Source organism: Podarcis raffonei, chromosome 3 (genome assembly GCF_027172205.1).
Source record: "Podarcis raffonei isolate rPodRaf1 chromosome 3, rPodRaf1.pri, whole genome shotgun sequence".
Classification (NCBI taxonomy): Eukaryota; Metazoa; Chordata; class Lepidosauria; order Squamata; family Lacertidae; genus Podarcis; species Podarcis raffonei.
In genome coordinates this window covers 90,285,350-90,306,582 of record NC_070604.1, presented here as the reverse complement: position 1 = coordinate 90,306,582, position 21,233 = coordinate 90,285,350, and the positions used below count along the sequence as shown (strand labels likewise).

The window sequence follows — 21,233 nt, the reverse complement described above, 5'->3', positions numbered from 1 at the left end:
TACTCTTGTGTTCAGGTTCTGCTTGCGGTTGGGAATTTCATTCCCCCGTGCTGCAGATGTGTGATTGCTGTTGTCACGTGTCTGTGTTTACATCCTGGTTTCCCACAGGCATCTGGTTGGCCAGTGTAAGAACAGGATGCTGGACTAGATGGGCCATGGCCTGATCCAGCAGGCTCTTCTCATGTTTTTATATGTTTACATACAATATGGAGTTATTTTGGGTATGGGGGAGTCAGGCTCCAATCTATGCTCAGTAACAAAGAGCACTTATTGACTTTGGACAAGTCTCTAAATGTCCTGTACACAGCTGCTGTGTGCAATCCTGTCTAGAAAAGGCTGTCTTTCCACCTTCTGGATTCAAGAACTTGGAACTTTTTGTATACTATATTTAGTAAACCAACAATCCAAACAAGAAGAGCAAATGTGGCAGGCAGATAGTGGTTATAATTTATTAATCACTACTATAAGCATCCTGGACTCTCTATTTTTCAGAAAAATACACCTATTTGATATTTTATACAAGGGAAAAAATGAACCCAGATCTGCATACTTTAACTTTCTCAAGGACACAAGAACAATGGATTTATGGTTGTCTTGGGCAATTTGCAAAGGTAAGGTAAGTTCCACTTAATACAATGGTTTTATGCTCATGAAATGTAAAAGGCAGTGTCTTGTCAACAGAATAAGACCTGTTTTGAAAGTTCTACAATTAATAGTTAACAAGAGATCTCCCATGTGTTGAAGGGCAATGTTTCTTCATCACTTTTAAAACATGATGCAAATATCTGCAAGAACAAGGAAATAGCACCAACACATCTAGAGGGAGTAAAGAAAAAGATTAGATTGCATAAAGCACTAATGCTGATAAAGGTCTTAGCTGTAGCAATGAACAGCACGTGGCATATTTGATCTCACTATCCTTAGTGCTAACTCCTGTGTTACAAGAATTTTAAGGTCTTATATATATAAAATAGATGTTCATAAATGTACCAAGTAAACACATACAAATATGTAAACCACATGTCTGAAACTTACAGAAATGCCCTGAAACCATTTTCTCTCTTCCAAAATGACCTCAAATATTTCTCTGCAAGGTTGAAGGAAATGGGAAATCTCACCATTGTCTCTTTGCTCACAAATCCTGTCTTAATTGCATATTTAAGATATGAATATGGCGAGCCTGTGACCTGGACTCAGAAACTGAGTATTTACCATTACAAAGGAATCACCAGACTGCCCAAATAATGTAATCAGTTATCATTCTCAGGTAACCTGCACACAGGTTTTCTGCTGTAGACCGCCTCTTCTGTGATGTATCTATGATGTATTGGGGGTGGTGGTCTTGGGCTCCAGGGTGGGCCATTCAAAATGTCTATATAAGTGCTTGCGCGCCATTGTTTTGGGTCCCCCCCTCCTGTGTGTGGGGGGGAGCACTCTGTTGCAACAGCTTTAATAAAGATCAGGCTTACTAGCTGCTTTGCTTCTCAATATTCTCTGGTTAGTCTCTGTTACTTTCTCCTACCGATAGAGAACCTACAAAAGGACTATATGGGCTCTTGGATACCCCATAGGGGAAAAGGAGCAGTTTTTTTCCTCATAACACCTGCAACACAAATGAGTGCTTGGGACTGGTGATGTTCTATCCAGGCACGTGGAAAACAGGCTTCAAATGGCAACACTTGAATAGCAGAAGGAGGAAATCAAGTCCCATTCCAAGTTGTCTGAAGACCTTTCAAGACTTATGTACCTATGTGTTTCCATAGCTCTCTAGTCCAGGAAGGAGGACATGAAATAAACCAAACTTTTCTAGTTTCCTTATCTCATTGGTTCTCTAGGCAGCTGGGTTGTCTAGAAAGCTGGCAGTAATAATACTAGAACCCAGGATCATCCAATGAATTTGAATGTTGGAAGATTCAGGACAGGCAAAAGGAAGTACTTCCTTATGCAGCACATTGTTAAGCTATGGAACTTGCTGCCACACCCTTTAGTAATGACCACCAACTTGGACAGTTTTATAAGAGCATTAGACAAATTGATGAAGGAAAAAGCTATCAGTAGCTAATAGTAAAGATTGCTTTGTACTACCGGCACCTCCAGTATCATACTATTCTGCTATGAACCTCCCCATTAACTACCGTCATTTTCAAAGACCCCACTCAGGCTGCTGATGCCATCAGAAGTAGGATAATGGGAAAGGCTTTTCAGTGATGATACACAATTGGAACTAATTCCCAAACATGGCATCTCCTTTGTTATCTTTTAGGTGCCAGGTGAATTCCACCCTGCTCTCTGAAACTTTTAAAGGTATTTAAGAGCCTTTTAACTACTCATTCAACCTTTTTTTAAAAACAAAACACTCTAGGAAGACATGGCATGGTCACTATGGGAAAGATTCTCCAAAACTGATCCCTTAAGTTGATCCTTAGACTGGGTAGACCCCAGCAAATTCTTGGACTTGGGGAAGAGGAGAGACACACAAAATCACTTAAGAGGCCAGATCAGGCCTGCAGCCCAGGGAGCTCCTCACCCCTAGCCTGACTGCTAACTATAACAATAGACTAGACTAGAATTAGATCATATCAGAAGCAAGTAATAAATAAATTATCTCTGTTGCTTCACGGTTAATTCAGGATGTTTTACTTTCATATTGAATCCTTACATGATTTGTTTTGTTATGTTTCAAAACGCATCAATATGGCTTGCAAAAGCTAAAAGATGGAATAAAATACCTAAATAAATGAATCAAGCATTGACTCAGTAACTTCTAATGCTTAAAAAAAATAAAATCTGAACAGTAAATATTTAACCCAATTTATGAGTCTGTCACTATGATTACGAGTTCTGTGCTATTTTAAGCAATCAAGTGACTGCACTATTCTCAGGAGGCTGGGAATGCTAAGCTTTTTAATAAACTATAATTCTTATTTTTTCCATCTACAATAAAATCAAGGGTGGTCTTATCAATGCAAACTAGACTCATGACTGCCTACAACCTCTATCAGGAGTATTTACAGCTATGTATATTTTAGAAACCCCTTCATGGATCACTGCCTTGTTGTGGCGAAGGGGCTTGAATAACTCAGAGAAGCTATGAGCTACGCCGTGCAAGGCCACCCAAGACAGACAGGTCACAGCCGAGAGTTTAGACTAAATGTGATCCACCTGGAGGAGGAACTGGCAAACCACTCCAGTATTTTGCCAAGAAAACTCCACGGACATAAAAAGGAGAAGATTTGAGAAGAAAGTGAGAGTTTCCAAGGCATGCTCTGGTTCATGGGGTCACGGACAGTCAAACACGACTAATACGACTAAACAACAAAAACATTTTAGAAAAGATGCGAAATCCCATCCTGATAGCATGAGCATGGGGTGCTTCCATTCATAACCAAGGTTACGATGCATGCACACGAAAGCTCATACCAATAACAAACTTAGTTGGTTTCTAAGGTGCTACTGGAAGGAATTTTTTTTATTTTGCTTCGACTACAGCAGACCAACATGGCTACCTACCTGTAATTAATCTGAGGCAGCTTTTAAGCAAATTAAATGTTTTTAAATCACTGACTGAATTTATATACCAACTCTCCTCTGCGAGGAGCCCAAACTAACCTATTTAGATACTGCAACCCTAATGACGCACCACAAAAGACAGGAGGTAAGAAACAGCAGTTTTAATCAAACTGTCAACAAAATAAAAAAATAAATTCATAGATGGGAGAAAACCAAAAAGGAATACAGACTAATGGGCATGTTCCTGGACAGATTAAACTGCCCATTCTAAATGAATAACCATGTCAAATGTCTGGCTAAGCAAGCAGCAAATTGTATTCTTTCTGGGCCATATCTTTCAGATCCATCAAAAGGACAACAATAGCCTGAAGTTAATTATTTAGCTTTCAGGAAAGAGGTCAAGGGAAATAGTCATCTGATTTTCATTATCTCAGTGAGGTTAGACTGAAGTGCCCAAAGTATGCCTTTCACAAACGAAACCAGCTTAAGAAAAGTGGTCTTTTCTTCAGAAATGTCAGTGATAGAAGAAATCATTCTTTAAGGGACACCATAATATACATGACCACACTGCCCTGTTCCTTAACTTTTCTACTGCCCCCCCCATGTGATGTTTGAATCTATAAAATAAATCCAGGTATTTCTGCCGCTCCCAGAAAAGCACTAAATATAAACCAATTTCCACTTTTTGAAAAACTGACTGTTTAAGACACATTCATATTTGTGATTATTCTTCCAGTATGCACTGTGTGTAAACTTTAAACTTTGACAATTAAAAAAAATGAAAAATGAAAGTCCCTAGAAGGGACATTTTTTTTTAAAAAAAGCATATAAATCACAACTGCTACTTCATTAAATTTCATTTCATGAAATTGATTTCACAGAGCAAAGAAACGGCAAAGGGGCATTATTACTACAGAAGCATTTTAGTTGCATAAATGATTTTGCTGCAAGAAGGAAACCAAACGACTCCACTTTATGAACCACAAACAAGTGAAAATAACGTTTTAGGGTGAAATCCAACAGCCCAGGTCTGCCAGAAGAACGAACACCATTGATGGCACAGATTCCTCCTCCCCCTGAAGCTCCCTATGTACTTCCTGAAATCTGGTCTGGAAAGCTTGAGCCCCTCTGGAGCAGATTTGGAGGGTGCAGGGAAAGGAGAGGAAGGGGAAATCTGCTGACATGACACAGGATGACACTTGGGCGATATGCTATCAAGTGATGCTTGTGAATGTCTGTAGAAGCAATGCGACATAGTGGGAAAATGTTGGACACAGACCAGGCAGACCTGGCTTTGATGCCCCAAGCAGCTACAAAGGAAGGATCTGGGGCAATAATTGTCTCTTAACTCTGCCTACTGAACGGAGTTGTTCTGATTATAAACATGGAGAAAATCTTGCACATGACACTCTGAACCACATTACTGCTAACCATCTTCCATCTTCATTACTGTTGTTGTTTAGTCATTTAGTCGTGTCCGACTCTTCGTGACCTCATGGACCAGAGCATGCCAGGCACTCCTGTCTTCCACTGCCTCCTGCAGCTTGGTCAAACTCATGTTAGTAGCTTTGAGAACACTGTCCAACCATCTCGTCCTCTGTCGTCCCCTTCTCCTTGTGCCCTCCATCTTTCCCAACATCAGGGTCTTTTCCAGGGAGTCTTCTCTTCTCATGAGGTGGCCAAAGTATTGGAGCCTCAGCTTCACAATCTGTCCTTCCAGTGAGCACTCAGGGCTAATTTCCTTCAGAATGGATAGGTTTGATCTTCTTGCAGTCCATGGGACTCTCAAGAGTCTCCTCCAGCACCATAATTCAAAAGCATCAATTCTTCGGTGATCAGCCTTCTTTATGGTCCAGCTCTCACTTCCATACATTACTACTGGGAAAACCATAGCTTTAACTATACAGACCTTTATTGGCAAGATGATGTCTCTGCTTTTTAAGATGCTGTCTAGGTTTGTCATTGCTTTTCTCCCAAGAAGCAGGCGTCTTTTAATTTCGTGACTGCTGTCACCATCGGCAGTGATCATGGAGCCCAAGAAAGTAAAATCTCTCACTGCCTCCATTTCTTCCCCTTCTATTTGCTAGGAGGTGATGGCTCCAGCAGCCATGATCTTAGTTTTTTTGATGTTGAGCTTCAGACCATATTTTGCGCTCTCCTCTTTCACCCTCATTAAAAGGTTCGTTAATGCCTCCTCACTTTCTGCCATCAAGGTTGTGTCATCTGCATATCTAAGGTTGTTGATATTTCTTCTGGCAATCTTAATTCCGGTTTGGGATTCATCCAGCCCAGCCTTTTGCATGATGAATTCCGCATATAAGTTAAATAAACAGGGAGACAATATACAGCCTTGCCGTACTCCTTTCCCAATTTTGAACCAATCAGTTGTTCCATATCCAGTTCTAACTGTAGCTTCTTGTCCCACATAGAGACTTCTTAGGAGGCAGATGAGGTGATCAGGCACTCCCATTTCTTTAAGAACTTGTTGTAGTTTGCTGTGGTTGAAACAGTAAAAGGCTTTGCATAGTCAATGAAGCAGAAGTAGATGTTTTTCTGGAACTCTCTAACTTTATCCATAATCCAGCACATGTTTGCAATTTGGTCTCTGGTTCCTCTGCCCCTTCGAAATCCAGCTTGCACTTCTGGGAGTTCTCGGTCCACATACTGCTTAAGCCTGCCTTGCAGAATTTTAAGCATAGCCTTGCTAGCATGTGAAATGAGCGCAACTGTGCAGTAGTTGGAGCATTCTTTGGCAATCTTCATTACTACCTGTTGTTTATTTAAGGACTTTTCTGCTTGCCATCACGCTGTGTTTCATATGATATCTGAAGACCCTGGAACCAATTCCTTCTCCTGCGAAAAAGTGTTTTTGCATTTAAAACTAATAATATTTGCATTCTCACTGGAGGAAAAAACAACAACAATAATGGCCAATGTTAATTATCAGTGGCTTGCTACTAATGACCACCAAGAATATAACTGAAAGCCGGACAGATATTAAGTGCAGGCAAAAATAAGTGTCAGAAATGTTGAACTTGAAAGCCCTGTGCAGCTAGAACTCTCAACACACCTAGTGTGAATTTCTGAGAACATGAAGGACTGCGATAGCGAGAATGAAACAACTACCTGCAAACAGAGAAAAAGATTCACTTTGGGAATAAAAGGGGTCATTCCCAGTCACCACCTTGTCTGAATGAAACACACATAACTATGGGTCCCAAGAAAGGCTCCTAATTCTGAAACGCCACTCAGCCATTGTAACAAGGTGTGTGCCCTTTATCCCAGTAGGAAGGAGAGAGTCGAGTCCTTTAGTCATTCCCCTGCCTGTCTTATCTAAGTAAATGTACTCAGGAATCAGGTGTTAGTTGCTTTCTTATGTCAGAAGTTTATAGAAACTGTAGACTCTCACCAAGCTGAGAAGACTTTATGGCCTTGGGCCATTTTTAAACTTGCTCTCACACAAAACAACTGAGTTCTCAGTCTCCTTCAAGCAGAACCCCACCTTCCTTTTCTTTTCCTCCTTTCAATAGCAGCAGCTTAGTTTGGGAACATCAGCTTAGTTTTCAAAGCGGGAGGCAGGCCTTCCTAGGGACATCGCAGCAGTTGCCAACAAAGCATTCACTTCTTTTTGATCTTTCCCACTATGTGCCTTTTCCAAGACAGCAGACAGAGTGGCAGCCCCTCCTAACCAGTAAATGCCGTGTACATTTTTAATTATTATTTCGCGAGTGCCTACAGTAACTAGGCGTTGTACATAAAACAAATTAAGACACAGCTCCTGCGCACAGGCGTACGTCTAAAAGCAGGAACAGACAGTTACTGCAGCCAACTTACCCACACAAGTGGGTGTAATGGAGGAGATTCGTCGAGGGTTACTACTTCTCTTCTGATATTAAGTGTGCAGGAGCAGTTATTTGTGTGGCCAACTCTGTCTGAATAATGCTGTTTGCCTTTCAACAGACAAGGTCCTTCTCCTTACAAAACAGCACAATTCAACAAGGAATTTAAGGGCTTTATGAATGTTTCGGTCGTATAAAGTACACTCCCCAGCAACTTTAAATAGTTAAACTATGGAACTTGTTGCCACAAGATGTGGCAATGGCCATCGACTTTGATAGCTTAAGAAATTCATGGGGAATAAGGCTATATTAATGGCAACCAGTCATGATGCTTGTGTTTTGCTGCCAGTTTCATGGGGCAGTATGCTGCAAATAACAAGGATGTTGGACTAAATAGCACGAGTGTTGGACAAAATGGCCCTTTTGTTTGATCCCGCAGGGGTCTTGTCATGTTCTTACATGAAATTATAGAGAGACCACAGGGATGTTCAGAGGTATGGTCAGATTTTTAAGGCCAGATTTTAGGGCCCGAGTGGCACACTTAAAGCTGATAGTGCACCAGAAACGGAAAGTATAATAATATGTGGTACTGCAGCCAATACTAACCTGAGATCCTCAACAGGCAGCTTGATACAATAATGTCTTAAAACCATAGGAGGTAGCAGTAAAAACATATTCTTGAAGCACAGCGCAGTTCAGGAAAAAATAATCTGAGAGGATGCTTTGTAAACTCTGTGGCAGTTTAAGTGGTTTGCACTATTATTCTCCTCAATACAGGCACTGTGTGTCCATAAGAAAGTTCTTTGCCATAACTTTGGGATTCCCAACATGGCGTTTGTGGGTGCTGTGGGGCTCTGAGCCATTTTCCTCAGCACCTGCTGAGCCCCTTGTGTCTCCAGATTTATGTATTTTTAAAGAGATGAAGGTTTTTTTGTTTTCTAATCTTGGGTGGCACTGGGCTACTCAAAAGTGTAGTGTGGTTATCCACCCCAACCTCTTCTCTCATTTTCTCCAGAATGCTTCTGGGCTCAAGTGGTCTGGAAGACATCTGTAGGAAGGGAGGAGGAGGAGGAGAGTCGGGCAGCTGAGGGAATAGCCTTGTCTTGCCTTCTAGTCTCCACCTGAAATTCTTCAGAAAAGGAAAAGGAAATACCGGTATATGCTACTGCCTGGCAAGTCCTGGAAGAACTGCAGGGTGTGTGTTTGTCTTTTGTGTGTGTATAGGGGATGACTATGTTTTGTTTGCTTTTTTGTTATTTCACTGGGGGAGGGGATTGCTTGCTTATTTTGGTCTAGTTAGGAGGGCAGTCTACAAGCTTCATTTGTTCTGTCTTTTTGGGGGGGATGTCTGCTTTTTTTGCCTATGTTCTCTTCACTTTGGGATTTGTGGGGATGTTTCACCTATTGTTTTGGAGAGCAGGTGCTTCTGAACACTGCCATTTTTTATTCCGCGAAATGGGGATTTTGTGGTTCCATTAACACTTTCTTAGCATTCCAAAATGTGCCTCTGGACCCAAAAAGATTGGGGACCCCTGCATGAAAAGGCATGATTTTGGGAAGGAGCTGTAGCTCACAGGGAAAGAACGCAAGGTATGCAAGCAGAAGGCCTTAGGTTCAATCCCTGGTGAACCGCTCTGAGATCTGTGGATGAAGGGAGGTATACAAATTTAGCAAACAAACAAAGAAACCATGGAGAGACATCACTAATCAGTGCAGGCAACACTAAGCTAGACAGACCAGTGGTCTAACTCAGTATAAACCTATTCCCTAGCTCTGTCAGCAAGAGAATATTAACTTTGCTTTCTACAACATTTGCAAAAGGAAGCTCATAGAGATGGGGTAATCCTGCATGCCTTGGGGTAGATGTAGGTTGATATGTTGGTGTGTGTGTGTTTTCATAAAACAGGCAACAATGTATTATATTTGCTCCATGCAGGGAATTAGCTCTAGGTTTGAGACTGGAGTTTGGTAAAATAAACAAAACCCTGCATGGGCATATGCTTCTACCCATAAACATGGTTTTGCCCAGGCAGGCAAACTATCCAGTACTGACTCAAGTTGAGAAATTTCTGTAATCATATATTCACTATATATTAAAACTGAAATCATCAGAAAGCAGCACTGGGGCTCTTGTAAACTATTTGGTTAGATGTTTAGCCTGCTCTAAGATTTTAAATAATGCTATGCCTGTACATAAGATACATTTTGTATTGGGTTATTTAACCACAAGACGCTTATCCCTTCACCTGGCTAATGTTCAAGCATTCATATTGCTATTAATTGAAGGCATGGCTCTTTGTCTAGAATTATTTCTTTACCAGCACACATGCTTCATAATTCTCTAAATACACACACTACGCGCTGTTTCATTGTGAAATTGCAGCTTATTTCAGGGATAGGTAATATTGAGAGAGAGTATGTCTGAAACTTAATGGCAGCCTGAGATAAGAAATTAAGAAATACGCAGGAGTGCTCTTCCCTCTCATTTCTACATTTTTAAAAAAATGGCAAGTACCTTTTGATCTCCATCTGTATTTCTTACTATTTCCCCTTTCTTTTTTATTACTAAGCAGTTCCTTTCATCTTTTTCTTTCTTTCAGATTTCTCACTTTTTATACATTACCCCATTTTGTACAGATGACTTAAGAAACCACATCACAACAAGGAATGTGACCACAAAATCTGCCTTTGAGACTCCCTGTTCCAAATTTGTCATCCATTTACCAGTTTCAGACGCATTTGCCCATACCTTATCCTCCATATCATATTGCTAATAGGGCCGTATTTCTGCTTTTATCTGTAGTAATAACAACAAAACAACAGAAGTCTGATCCTGTCTGCCCAAGTCAAGCATTTGCAAGTTTTGCCACAGCAAGATTCCAGGAACCGAACACATACAGGTTTGGGAGGTTCAGGCCTCCCAAATGACTGGCAACCAAAAGCACCAGGCAAGCTTTTACTTAGCTTCCCACCCTGCTTCTTCAGAAGAGGGAAACAGATCTTGAGGAAAACGGGGTGGAGGTGGTGGTTCTAGACAAGTCAGAGCCAGCGTCAATATACAGCTGCTGGTCAGAAGGGTCATAGAGGAGCTTATGCTTCATCTAAAGCACTTTCTTGTGTCTCTTTATGAGATGACCCACATCTTATTCGTGCACTTCGCAGATCACAGTAAACCATCGTTAATGACACCTTTATGGGCTGCTACCAAATGGAGAAAACAAGCCATACTCTGTCCAAAAGAAGCATGGTTTGCCTCGCTGCAACAAATGCCCATCAATTTGCCAAAAACAAACTTTGGTCACAGGCTATGCTTTGCTGGGTGCAAACAAATCATGACTCCTTGTTTCAGAGGTAATTCTAAATCAGGGATTGTGGTTTGTTTCCTCCATGTGCTATCAGGAAGGAGACAATCAACCCAGAAAAGTGTGATTATGGAAAACGATTAACTGTGGTTTACTGTGATGTGTCAACAAGGCCACTGAGAAGCTCTGATTTACATATCCAATTTTACAATGTCTCCAGCACACTCTCCACTAAGTAGCAAATCCTATACTACAATGGCCAGACAAAGGGGTGTCTGTGGTTTTTGGAGCTACGGTTAATCGGGTGTTGCACAATGAGGCATTCAGTGAGATATGCAGGCAAAGGATTAAGACGTTGTCAGGGAATCAGGAGCAGGAGCACTGGGGAGAGAGGATTGGGAGAGCGAAGGGGAAGAATCTGAGGGCAGCGCAGGGGAGTATGACAGTGGCCCGAGAGATTCCATGAGCTTCTCCAGCGAATCAGAAGATTCCCAGAAGGGGGCGCCGATGGGCAGGGCAAGGGGGGTCCCAGGGGGGACGCACCAGAAACAAGGAGCCAGAGGGGAACCCCAAAGCAGCAGTGGAGGATCGGGACCAGTTTCCCCACCAGAGCATAGTGGGGGGGAGGAGTCACATGTGTCAGGGCCAGCGTCTCCTCCAGAGAGGGAGTCAGGGCTGACCACGCCTCCATCGGAGAGTGGGGGAACGGAAGGGAGGTCAGTTGCAGCTAGCCCCCCCCGAAGGGGGAAGCAGTGGCAGCAGCAGTGAAACGGTCAGGAGGAAAGCTGCTGGCTGGGCGCGCGCGCCAAGTTCAAATGTGCAGGCGCGCGGAACAGCAGGAGACCCGGATGGGGAACCAGCTCCTAAAGCCCGCCGGAGGGAGGGAGAAGGCTCAGGGGAATCAGCGGGAGAAGAGGCTAGAAAGGGCGGAACCCCGGCGGGCAGGCGGACCCAGAGGAGGAAGGAGCAGCGGAGAAGGTGGAGCAAGGCTAGGATCTTAAATTGGTGTCAGGGGGGAGGAGACTCAGACGGAGCATCAGTGGTCTGACACTTTAGACGTGGGGCTGCGCGCTGCGGCTCTGGAAGTGAAACTGAACTTCAATAAAGACTTTTATACTTAACAACGAAGCAGCGTTGGTCCTTTGTGAGCTGGGACCTAGGGTAGCCCTGACAGTATGCTCCGTCTCCTATAAAAACCTCGCAGCGTGAGTTGGTGCAGCGAGGGGCAAGACTTGGTGTTTTGCGAGCTCACGAAGATAGGCAAAGATGACTACAGAGAGCCAGGTGAAAGAACTGCAAGAAGCAGTCACGACGCTTTACGCAGAAGTAGCAGCATCCAGGAAAAGAGAAGAAGAAGCAGTAGCGCTCTGCCGGGATCTGCAGGCCAGGTGGGACCATTGGGGGAAAGAGGGGCTGCCAGGACCCAAACCGGAGGGAGTTGGCCTCGGGAAGAGGGGGGGCAGCCTAGTAGCCCACTTTGATGGGAACCTGCAGCAATACCCTAACTTCAGAGCTGACGTGGTTTACGCGCTCAATTTGCTTCGGAAAGACTTTAGAGATGAGGAAGAGAAGGTGGGCTTCATAATCACTCATTTGCATGGGGAAGCAAAAGCGTGGCTGCGGAATTTGTGGCGCGAAAAAGACCCCGCCCTCAAAGATTCCGATGCATTCATCAAAGCTATGGACGCTTGCTTTAAATCTACGGTAGATGTAGATATTGCTCGGAGGGAAATGCATGGACTACAGCAAGGGAAAGCGACGGTGAGGCAATATCACTCGCGCTTTTTTGCCTTACTGAACGTGCTGGGCTGGGAGAAGGACTCTATTGCTGTCAGAGACCTGTTCTGGGAGGGGCTAAGTGGAGAGGTGAAAGATGAGCTGGCAAGAGGGGAACGGCCCCAAAGTACCCAAGAAGTTGCCCAAAGAGCGTTGGCGATTGGTGTGCGCCTGGAAGGACGCCCTTGGAGCAGGGAGGAAGGACGTAAGGCAAGCACCCCAGCCAGGACAACCCCTTTCTTTCCCAGAGAGGCGGGGCGGGCGCTGTCCATGCCTCCTTTGGGAAGGGGAGAAGAGCCGATGGAGATTGGTGGTGCGAGGGCTCAGACTGCCAGCAGAGCCCAAACACCGGGAGCAGTCAAGGGGAAGGCTCCTAGAGGGACCAGGAAGTGTTACATCTGCGACAGTGCACAGCACATGGCCAAAGAGTGTCCCCAGAGGCTCCAGAAGCACACTGCAGCCTCAGCAACAGTAAAGGGAACAGGTGAGCAGCCGAAACAGCTGCAGGGGGAAGAAGAAGCCTGGTTGGAAACAGAGCCACTGGGGCCCAACCAGGCAAGTCAGTGAAGCAGTCCCCAGAGATTTTACAGCCCACAGACCCCCTCCCACCCAAACCAGTGGTGCAACTCACCGCATCGCTCCAGTTGCCCAATGGGCACACCATGCAAGTACCAATAACCATTGACTCTGGGAGCAACGCAGACTTTATTGGAGTGGACTTTATCAAGCAACATCGCATAGCACTCATGCCAGCCACGATGCCCCTAAACGTCGTCACGGTCGATGGCAGGAAGCTACTGGGAGGAGAGGTGGTACAGCAAACACCACCGATGGTGATGCAAATTGGAAACCACCGCGAAGTCATCAGCTTCAACGTCACCCACCTGTCGGACACGCCCATAGTGTTGGATATGAGTTGGCTGGATAGGCACAGCCCGGCATTAGCATGGTACCAGCGGCAGTTGACCTTCTGCTCCTCTTACTGTGCAGAACACTGCATCCAGACCCGCCAGGAGGAGGAGGGGCAAGAGGATGAACCGCAGCTACACCTAGGCATGGTGCAAGCGGTACCCAACAAGTACAAGGAGTTTTTGGAGGTCTTCTGCGAGAGGGAAGCGGATAAGCTGCCTCCCCACAGGCCTTACGACTGCAAGATTGACCTCCTGCCGGGAGCGACGCTGCCGACTGGGAAACTGTATTCCATGTCTGAAGATGAACTGCAAGAACTCAGGGAGTTCATAGATCACAACTTGAAGCGGGGGTTCATCCAAGAATCTAAAGCAGTGGGGGGCAGTCCCGTGTTTTTCGTGAAGAAGAAGGACACGCCCCAACGGAGACTCATAGTTGATTATAGGACCATAAATTCCAAAACAAAGCCCGCAGCATTCCCCATGCCCAAGATCGACGACCTGCTCGCGACGGTGAGGAAGGGACGGATCTTCACCAAGTTGGATCTACGAGGGGCGTACAACCTTATACGCATGCGGGAGGGCGATGAGTGGAAGACAGCCATGTTTACACCTTTAGGCACCTATGAATATCGCGTAATGCCTTTTGGTCTGCAAAATGGCTCCCATACCTTCCAAGCTTTCATGCATCACGTGTTAGCGGGACTCCTCTACAAGAAGTGCGTCTGCTTCCTGGACGACATCCTGATCTTCTCGGAATCGCAGGAGGCTCACGAGAGGGACGTCAAGGAGGTCCTGCAGAGGCTACGGGAGCACAGACTTTACGCCAAATTAGAGAAGTGCCAGTTCGACATGACGGAGGTGGATTTTCTGGGCTACAAGCTGTCCGACAAGGGACTCGCCATGGACAGCGCCAAGGTCCGCGCGGTGTTGGACTGGAAGAGCCCGCGCAATCGGAAGGAGGTCCAGAGGTTCGTCGGCTTCGCCAACTTTTATCGCAAGTTCATCAAAGGGTTCGCGAAGGAGACGGCGGCCATCACGGACACCCTCAGCTCCAAGAAGAAGAAGTTCACCTGGACGGACCAGGCGGAGCAGTCCTTTCGGAGACTCAAGCGTCTCTTCGCGTCCGAAGAACAGCTGCTACATGTAAACCCCAGCAGACCAATGAGGGTTGAGACGGACGCCTCAGACAGAGCGGTGGGGGCCGTCCTGTTGCAGCAAGATCCGCAAGGGGAATGGAGGCCGTGCGCATTCTACTCCAGGAAACTCAGCAAGGCGGAACAGAACTACACCATCTGGGACAGGGAGTTGCTGGCCATTCATGCAGCTTTCAAGGCGTGGCGGCACTTCCTCGTTGGAGCCAGACACACAGTGCAAGTCCGCACGGACCATAAGAACCTGGAGTACTGGCGCACGGCGCGGTTCCTGAACCAGAGACACATCCGCTGGGCGGAGTTCTTTGCGGATTTCGATTTCCGGATAGAATACATCCCGGGAGACAACAACGTCATGGCGGATGCACTATCCAGGAAGCCGCAGTATCTCGAGGAAGCGGCGCCGGTGGCGGCCAAGCACATTTTCGCACCGAAAGCGTGGGCGTGCGCTTCAGCTGCCGTGGACCTGGACGCGGTGCGTCGAGCGCTGCAGACGGATTCGTTCGCACAATCCAAGATGGAGGAGGTGCGAAAAGGCACAGCGAAGGACGACGAGTTCCAGATACGAAACGGACTGCTCATCCGCAAAGGGGCTCTCTACGTGCCCGGAGACGACCTCCGCGCGAAAGTCTTGCAGCAGCTACACGACGCGCCCAGCGCTGGGCACTTTGGCAAGGACAAAACGGCGGAATTAGTAACCAGAGACTTTTGGTGGCCCAAGGTGAGGGGAGAAGTCGCGGATTACGTCTCCAGGTGTGACACCTGCCAAAGGGCCAAGCCAGTACACAGGAAGCCGGCGGGTCTACTAGAACCCCTACAGACGCCGCTCGAACCGTGGGAGAGAGTGGCCCTGGACTTTGTCACAGATCTGCCCAGCTCGCGAGGCAAAACAGCGGTGCTCGTGGTCGTAGACATGTTCACCAAGATGGCGCACTTTATTCCGTGCGCGAAGGTGGCCACAGCGGAACAGACCGCCAAGCTGTTCATAGACCACCTGTTCAAAGCTCACGGCTTGCCGCGGTCCATCCTGTCCGACCGGGGTCGCCAATTCGTCTCGAGCTTCTGGCAGAAGCTGCTGGGCATCCTGAACGTCAAGATCAACTTAGCGTCGGCACGACACCCGCAGACCAACGGACAAGCGGAGAGGGTCAACGCCATCATGCAGCAGTACCTGCGATGCTACGCCAATCAACAACCCTCGACCTGGGTGGACTACCTACCGCTGGCCGAGTTTGCCTACAACAACACGAAGCACGGGTCTACGGGAGTGACACCGTTCTTCGCCAATAATGGGCGGCATCCCAGAACTTTCCCGGGGTTAGAGACGAAGGGGGAGGGGGAGCCAAGGGGAGCAGAGCACTTAGCAGCAGAGTTACAGGAGGTCCACGAGCAACTCCGAAGGCAATTGGAACTGGCGAAACACGCCTACAAAATACAGGCAGACAAGCACAGGAGGGTCGGGGAGGACATCCAGGTGGGGGACTGGGTCTGGTTAGCAGCCCAGGCAGTGCCGGCCAGGACGCTAGCTAAGAGGAAGCTCAAGCACAAGCAGCTGGGACCTTACCAGGTCGCGGCACAAATCAATCCAGTGGCCTTCCGGTTGACACTCCCGGAGGGCTCCAGAATGCACCCAGTCTTTCATAGGTCAGTGCTCACACCCTACAGGGAACCCCACAGGTTTCAGGCGACAGGGAACGCGCCAGACACACTTAGTGAATCTCCGAAGAGGGAGGGGTCACGGAGGGCGACGCCACTCAACGAGGTCACGGAGATTTTGGACTCGAGGTGGGGGGAAGAGGGGGTGGAATACCTCCTCGCCAGGGAAGGTACCCCAGCCAGTGCCAACAGGTGGGTACCGTGCTATGCCGTGGAGGAGCACTATCTTAAAGACGAGTTCCATGCACTCTTCCCACACAGACCTATGCCGGCAGAGTTTTTCGACGACTGGCTCTTCACACCCACACTGTCAGCCAGTACGTTCCAGGGTTTTTCATCAGCTGAAGAGATGACGCCGGACACTAGCTCCTCGGAGGGGTCTCTCTCGGGGTTTGCCACAGACCGCTCCTATTGGTGGGACACTCAACCGGAGGTGGGGTGGCACAGGGAGCTGCTGCGGGGACCTTTGCAAGCAGTCTCACCAGAGGTACCCGGGGGAGGGGAGGACATGGACGTGTTGGGGGAGGATCCTGGATTCGAGCACATCAGCAGAGAGATGGAAGCAGAGGAAATCGACGTCGACGAGCCCGTTGCGGTTGGGCCGGATCCAGTGGACCGGCTACACACCAGGGGGGAAGAATGGTATCCCGCACTCACACCCACAGGACTGGAGCACCCGGAACCCACACCCGAAGAGGGGGAGGGGGGAAGGGGGGGCTTCGAGGGGGGGATGGATGTCAGGGAATCAGGAGCAGGAGCACTGGGGAGAGAGGATTGGGAGAGCGAAGGGGAAGAATCTGAGGGCAGCGCAGGGGAGTATGACAGTGGCCCGAGAGATTCCATGAGCTTCTCCAGCGAATCAGAAGATTCCCAGAAGGGGGCGCCGATGGGCAGGGCAAGGGGGGTCCCAGGGGGGACGCACCAGAAACAAGGAGCCAGAGGGGAACCCCAAAGCAGTAGTGGAGGATCGGGACCAGTTTCCCCACCAGAGCATAGTGGGGGGGAGGAGTCACATGTGTCAGGGCCAGCGTCTCCTCCAGAGAGGGAGTCAGGGCTGACCACGCCTCCATCGGAGAGTGGGGGAACGGAAGGGAGGTCAGTTGCAGCTAGCCCCCCCGAAGGGGGAAGCAGTGGCAGCAGCAGTGAAACGGTCAGGAGGAAAGCTGCTGGCTGGGCGCGCGCGCCAAGTTCAAATGTGCAGGCGCGCGGAACAGCAGGAGACCCGGATGGGGAACCAGCTCCTAAAGCCCGCCGGAGGGAGGGAGAAGGCTCGGGGGAATCAGCGGGAGAAGAGGCTAGAAAGGGCGGAACCCCGGCGGGCAGGCGGACCCAGAGGAGGAAGGAGCAGCGGAGAAGGTGGAGCAAGGCTAGGATCTTAAATTGGTGTCAGGGGGGAGGAGACTCAGACGGAGCATCAGTGGTCTGACACTTTAGACGTGGGGCTGCGCGCTGCGGCTCTGGAAGTGAAACTGAACTTCAATAAAGACTTTTATACTTAACAACGAAGCAGCGTTGGTCCTTTGTGAGCTGGGACCTAGGGTAGCCCTGACAGACGTGTTATTAAGTTCCACTGCTGTAACTAAGAGGTCCCCCTGCTATGTGGATAGGAGAGGGAATCCCATGTATATCCCTAAATTTTAACTTAGTTTTTGTCATACAAGCAACAATGACAGATACAGACAAACAGAAGCCAAAAATACATCCTCAGCATATGGTAAACCTGCCTATATATACAGGTGTTTTAGTGCTATCCGTAAAATTATTTTGGATGTTACACAACATTTCAGCCTTTGATTTCTTGGAGGGATACAAACATAACAAGTATAGAAATTGAACAATTCATGTTGGTTAAACAGCCTTTTCATAGATCAGAGGCTTGTAATCTCTTTTGGGATGCCCATCTGGAAATTATCAGTAAATGTCCTAGAAGCAACAACTATGGATTGCACCTGAAAACCAGATGAACGTGAATGTGTATGATGTACAGGCAGGAGGAAGCTGTGCAAAAACCACCTGGAAAATTATTTTGGCCTTTTGTCACTTGTACTGATTCTGTTTTGGAATCAGCAGAATCAGTACTACCATTCTCTGTCAAATTGGTAATTATTATTGTTGTTGAAAATGAAGGCACCTTAAACTGCTAGCCTGGCTGTCTTGTCCTTGATCAAGAACAATCCCGCCCCAGATGAGATACGGCAGCAGAGAAGAGGATAGGGCAGAGATTTGGCACACCACTCTCACAGATAGCTGACTTGATGTTGGAATCCTCACAGGAGGGGGCTCTATAGAGAGACCCTCCTTCCTCACCAATGTCAGTGGTGGGTATTGAAAGCTCATGAAATGTATGAGGAAATTTAACAAATTAAGATGCTCATGGGAATAAATTATTCCATGAAGGAAACAGCTGCTGTAATAAAATGGATATATTACATATATTTGCATGCAACTTCAAAGGAGCTTCTCGGCAAATACAGGTTCTTGCTTCCCTTAAACCAGGAAATATCCAGCCAGCTGTAGCCTATTTCCCTTGCAAATGTAGTATTTGTTTGTTGCATTTATTTGTATTCCTCAAGAAGTTTGTTACGGCCACACAATGACCTTGTGAACTAGATTTTCCACATCTAAACCTAACATTCTAGCTACCAGAATAACTTGGAGCTATTCTTGTGGCACTGCAAAATAGAAGGCAGATGGGACTTATTTATGTGGTAACATTTGTGTACCACCCATAACTTCCATGTTCTGAGCAGCAGGCAATATAACTTACTGTACATATAGTTTTGGACCAGCTGAAGTTTCTAGACTGTTCTCAAAGGGAGCTTCATGTAAAATTCTTTGCAGCAATGCAAATGGGAGGTTACCAGAGCATGGATGATGGTAGCAAGGCTAGAGTTCGCACAGCAAATCTTTCCCTTCGTCCCTCCTGCAGTTTCTTACATGTCTTAGAAACTTCTTCAGGGGGTCATAGAGACCTACAGAACATTACGGGCTGCAGTGGAAGGAGAAGAATCACCTGAAATCAGGTGAAGAAATCTTACATTAGCACAGCTCTCCTCATGCAAGATTCTTCCACCTGATTTCAGATGATTCCCCTTCCCATTTCATCCCTATACAACCCAAATAAAATTTTCAGTAGATTCCTCCTGAGTCTCTGGAAAAGTTTTTCAGGAAATACAGGGGTCTGCAGATGAGAGGAGGAAAATATTGGCTGCATGAGCTACCATCTGCTCATGCAACCATTGGATACAACCCAATATCCTTAGAGGAAATGATAATTTATTGAGTATCACATTTTGCAGTCCGGAAGGTTGTGAACCTCGTAAACTAGCAGTGCTGTTGTTTTAGGTTCGCAAATGCTGCCATCAGATCCCCTCCAGTTTAAGTGGGGAAAAGAATGGGTGTGGATATTTGTTAAAACTTTGCTAGTTAAGAAGCAGACATAATATATGAATTTACACTGAGTGATCTTCAAATCATTTTGATTTTTTTGTTCTCTTCAATTCATTTTGCTGAGAAATCTCTGCAAAATTATATGAAGCTTAACTATACATTTTCAGCATTTTGCTGTAGCAAGGTAACATGTTTGTGTTTAATCTTAGGAAAGTAAAGTCTTGCAAAGTGTCCCAACTGTTTACTGGAAACTGACTATACTGTATTAAGCCTTGGTAAAATCATGTGAGATATCACAAACAAAATCAAGCCTGAGGATTCTAACCCTATTTACATGCCTGATGGATATCATGAATTTCACAACTGAACTTTAAAAACAGAAGAACAATTTAATTTTCATTAACACAGACAAACTTTAATTTTCATAGCTTCTCTCTCACCACCGTAACTCTTTCCCCTGCAAAAATACATTGATGCCTCATATGCCTGCATTCTGTCCTGATGAATCTTACAGAACAGGATGTGTGAAATGACCTGCAGTTTAGAATACTTCCCCATAATTCCAAATAACAACTAGAGGAAGATAAACAGATATCAAAAGGGGAGACAGCCCAATCTGATTATCTGGATAGGCCATTTTCTGGTTCACAGTGAGAAGCAACTTTTCAAAGTCCCCAAGGATAGAATTGACAATTGCCAGTAGAAATCAAAAGAAACCCAAGATTTTAATGCTGCTGGGACCAGGTGACCAGTGGGCCCCCATCCTCTGCATAGCATAGAATGCTGACTGGAGGCTTGAGGACACAGGAACAGGATGAGACAGAAAAACAAAGAATGGGGATTGAAAGAGATTGGTCTGAACCTTCTTTGGTAAAAGGGCAAAGATTTATACTACCTGAGGAGAAACCAGAGGCTTCATGCTGCAATATTTGGTTGCAGGACCCCCCCCCCTTGTCTAGAAATATCTACATGTGATTATAGCTCCACACTATTTTATTCATCATCATCATCACCATCGCCATCACAAAGAAGTGGCTGACATTTTCCATGCCATGTGGCATAGAATATTTCTGAAAGACAACATGAAACATCAGAGACTCTATAATGAGAGAGAGAATGAACTACTGATGCAATCAAAAGAACAGAAAATGAAAATTAAGCTCAGAAAATAAGCTTAACCCATTACTCATGGGACAAGAAACCACCAGTAAACACTTGTCTGCCGGGTAGCATACAGAATGCCAGCGAAGTCTGTAAAATTAGCAGGGATAGCTGGAGACAGGAGAGGTATACCACAGAGTTTACCATAAAGACTTCTGCAATCTAGTCTGATGGGAAGAATGTGCTCTCTTTGTCTCTTCTTGCCTAAAAGAATGTCAACCAATAAACACACCTTTCAGGGAAATCATCAAATGGAAGGTGGGCAAGGGCAAGAATGAAAACAAGGAAGGAAGTCGAGAAAACACACAAACACAAGCAACAAAGCCCCAGTGGCCAATTTTAATAAATAAAAACTTATTTGGAAGGGTGTATATCCACATGGTGACAGAACCAAGGAGAAAGGGCCAGTAACTGCCCCATCTCACGTCCTACTGCCCCACACTACAAAAGGGGAACAGGAAAGCAGGGGTTGGGAGTGGGAGGTAAGCTGAAGGCAGAGGAAGAGAATCCAGCACATCTTTATCAGGTGAAGTGCTG

General features: G+C 46.3%; 1 protein-coding gene across 1 annotated transcript in view; it reads right to left on the bottom strand.

The window, feature by feature from the left end:
- Positions 1-21,233, bottom strand: part of BABAM2 (BRISC and BRCA1 A complex member 2) — a 140,770-nt gene that overhangs the window by 49,136 nt on the left and 70,401 nt on the right. The gene's annotated exons all lie outside the window — the stretch shown is intronic.